At 35.5% G+C, this 4,197-nt stretch overlaps 1 pseudogene; it reads left to right on the top strand.

Annotated features, from left to right (window-relative positions):
- Positions 1–3,827: 3,827 nt before the first annotated feature.
- On the top strand, positions 3,828–3,926 carry LOC118654839 (annotated as a pseudogene).
- The last annotated feature ends 271 nt before the right edge of the window (positions 3,927–4,197 follow it).

Here is a 4,197-nt window from a genome sequence, read left to right on the forward strand (position 1 = left end):
ACTCTCTCTTAGGCCATTTATCATCATGTGTGAATTTTATTTCTTATTTTTTAGTGGTTGTGTTTAAAGTCAATCTCATTTAACTAGAACATAAGCTTGGTGAGTGTGAGTGTGGGTTGTCTTGGGGGCCACTTTATCTGTAGCATCTAGAATAACACCTGTCACATACTAGATTCTCAATGACAATGAACAAGTTACTGGTTTAACTTTCCTAACTTTGGTTTCATAACCTTCAAAATGAAGATAATAATGCCCACGTAACAGAGTGGTTGCGAGAATTTAATGAGATAACTTTTATAAAGGCACTGGTACATCAACACAAGCTATTAGTAGTATATTGTTCTGTTGTTAAAATAAGGCCAATCTTAGACTAGTTTCAAAGGGTTCTGGATTTATGTCATCAAATTTTCTTTACATTTCTCAACCCATTTTGGGGGGGTGTTTTAAATATATTTTATTGATTTTTTACAGAGAGGAAGGGAGAGGGATAGAGAGTTAGAAACATCAATGAGAGAGAAACATTGATCAGCTGACTCCTGCACACCCCCTACTGGGGATGTGCCCGCAACCAAGGTACATGCCCTTGACCAGAATCAAACCTGGGACCCTTCAGTCCGTAGGCTGACATTCTATCCACTGAGCTAAACCAGTTAGGTTTCTCAACCCATTTTTCACATTAACTTACATCTCCAGCTCTTGTTGTAATATTTATTTATTTATTTATTTATTTATTTATTTATTTATTTATTTATTTATTGAGTGTTTGTCTTATCAGTTTAGAGTATACAAAAGAAAAAGACCTGGTTCCTGCCCTCATAGAGATGTAAGATAGACTTATAAAGGGGGAAAAATCATGTGATAATAACCATAATGAAATAATGTACAACATTAATGCAAATATTAGAGAAATAGTGTCCTGGCTACCTGGCTAGAAATGGGCAGGGCATAGAGGAAGCAGGAGAGGAACAAAATGTGTAAGCCAATGCTCATCATTCCTACAATGCTCTTACCACAGATCCATAACTTGGGCTTTTCCTAACCTCTGGGATGCCTTTGCACCACTACTTAAATGTCATTTTTTACATGAAATTTCCCAGAGTCTCCCTATCAGAATTTATGCTGACCTTTCCTTTACTCCTCTACTCATTAGCTCATACATCTTTGATGCACTTTTCCAAGACTCTAGGCTCTCATATTTAATTTTAAATTTTTTCTGTTTCCCAGACTCTAGGCTCTCATATTTAATTTTACATTTTTTTGTCCATTTCACAAAATTGCAAGTTTCCAAAGCATGGTGAATGTTTTCTGTTTGTTTACCTATAGACCTCATGGTTATTCAGGGAATGATTTTGCTAAAACTAGACCTGCTTTTCCTAAGGCCTACAGGTCCAAAATCCATCCCTTTGGTTTAATTCAAATATTGGAATTTTTGCCTCAAAGTACATATATTATTTTAAAATATTAATTTTATGGAAGTAGCCATATATAACTTTTAAAAATATTTTTATTGATTTCAGAGAGGAAAGGAGAGACATAAACATCAGTAATGAGAGAGAATCATTGCTTGACTACCTCCTATACACTCCGTACTGGGGATCACGCCTGCAACCCGGGAATGTGCCCTGACTGGGAATTGAACTGTGACCTCCTAGTTCATAAGTTGATACTCATACACTGAGCCATGCCTGTCAGGCTGTTCTGCACTTTAAATCTTCTTTCTAACATGTTATTTAAAAAGTTTTATAAGTCCCCAGCAGTGTGGGGCATGCAGGAGGCAGTTGATCAATGATTCTCTCTCATCATTGATGTTTCTATTACTCTCTCCCTCTCCCTTCCTCTCTGAAATCAATGAAAAAATATTTAAAAAAAAAAAACCAAAAAAGCAGAACAAGTCAATAGGCACAATCCAGTGCAAACTCTAAATTGGCAATTGAGTTTAAATGAGACTGAATATGAGATGAAGAATAAATGTGGAAAAACTAGAAATGAGTGAAAAATGGTTGTGGTAAAATTACCAGCTGTTATTTATAGTATGTGCCAAGTATAAATATGTCCTTGCAAAGCTTCAAGAGATGAGTCATCAGTTATTTCAAGACAAATTTCTGACTTGCTTTATATTATTTAAGGTTATTTTATGGAGATAGTGTTAAAAATCCTGTGTATAGAGGGACAGATGTATGGAAGGACATTATGAAATGACCAGTGGGCTTCACCTAAGAGTCTAAATTTGTGGTAACCAAACTTTTGTGGTTTCTGAAAACTATGTAATTTTTCTGAAATATTATGGAAAAAATATATTTGAGTTTATAGTAATCATAGCACCTCATAGCTCAACACCATTTAGCAGGCTAATTAATTGCAGAGAGATGCTGGTTTGTAGCTTTTCAAAGGTCAGATGAAAGCAAGGGCTTTCTGTTTTAAATATACAGATTGCAGCCACTATACATACTGGGGTAGGCAAAAGTAGGTTTACAGTTGTGAGTATGTGAAACACAGAATTTCTTTTTTTATTATTAAAATAATAACCTGCATGTATTTTATTCCATATAAACAACTGTAAACCTCCTTTTGCCCACCCCTGTACTTTGTTTTGTTGTTGCTATTTCTTTTGTCCCTAATGGTGATCGCACAAATTTAATATGGGAGTCACATGAGGCATGAACTCTTATTCAACATAGTACTGGAAATCCTAGTCATAGGGATCAGACAAGAAGAAAACATAAAAGGCATCTAAATTGGGAAGGAGGAAGTAAAACTGTCATTATTCACAGATGACATGATATTGAACATGGAAAACCCTAAACACTTCCCCAAAAAACTACTAGATTTAATAAATGAATTTGGCAATGTAGTAGGATATAAAATTCACACCCAGAAGTCCATGGCATTTTTATATACTAGTAACGAACTCTCAGAAATAGAAACTAGAAACACAATCCCATTTACCATTGCAACAACAAAAAAATTAAGATACTTAGGAATAACCATAACCAAGGAGGTAAAAGACCTGTAGTCAGAAAACTCCAGGTCACTGAATAGAGGAAGGTATTAACAAGTGGAAGAATATACCATGTTCATGGATTGGTAGAATCAACATAATTTTAATGTCCATACTAGCCAAAGCAACCTATAGATTCAATGCAATCCCTATTAAAATACCAATGGCATATTTCACAGATCTAGAACAAACACTCCAAAAATTTATATGGAACCAAAAAAGACCCCGAATAGCGGCAGCAATCTTGAGAAAGAGGAACAAAGTTGGAGGAATCACAATACCAGATATCAAGTTATACTACAAAGCCACTGTAATCAAAACAGCCTATGTACAGGCACAAGAACATACAGACCAATGAAACAGAATGGAGACCCCAGAAATCGACCCAAGTCATTATGCTCAATTAATATTTGACAAAGGATGCAAAAGCATACAATGGAATAAAGACAGTCTCTTCAATAAATGGTGCTGGGAAAACTGGACAGGTACATGCACAAAAATGAAACTGGACCACCAACTTACACCATACAAAAGAATAAACTCAAAATGGACAAAAGACCCAAATGTAAGTCGTGAAACCATAAAAATCTCAGAAGAAGCCACAGGCAACAAAATCTGAAACATCTCTTATAGCAAAATGTTTACTGATACATTTCTTGGGCAAAGGAAACAAAGGAGAAAATAAACAAATGGGACTCCATCAAACTAAAAAGCTTCTGCACAGCAAAGGAAACCATCAACAAAGTTAAAAGAGAGCCCAATGCATGGGAGAACATATATGCCAATGATACATCTGATAAGGGGTTAACTTAAAAAATATATGAGATGCTTGCTTTGGCAGCACGTATACTAAAATTGGAATGATAGAAGATTAGCATGACCCCTGTGCAAGGGTGCCACACAAATGCATGAAGCATAACACACACACACACACACACACACACACATATATACATATACATATACGTGTGTGTGTGTGTGTGTGTGTGTGTGTGTGTGTATCTGGAACTCATACAACTTAACAAAAGGAAGACAATTCAATTTTTAAAAATGGGCAAAGGACCTAAATAGACATTTCTCCCAAGTGAATATACAGAAGCCAAGAGACGGATGAAAAAATGCTCCAAGTCACTAATCATCCAAGAGATTCAAATTGAAACAACAATGAGCTATCACCTCACACATGTCAGAATGGCTAT

Source organism: Myotis myotis, unplaced genomic scaffold (genome assembly GCF_014108235.1).
Source record: "Myotis myotis isolate mMyoMyo1 unplaced genomic scaffold, mMyoMyo1.p scaffold_m19_p_4, whole genome shotgun sequence".
Taxonomy (NCBI): Eukaryota; Metazoa; Chordata; class Mammalia; order Chiroptera; family Vespertilionidae; genus Myotis; species Myotis myotis.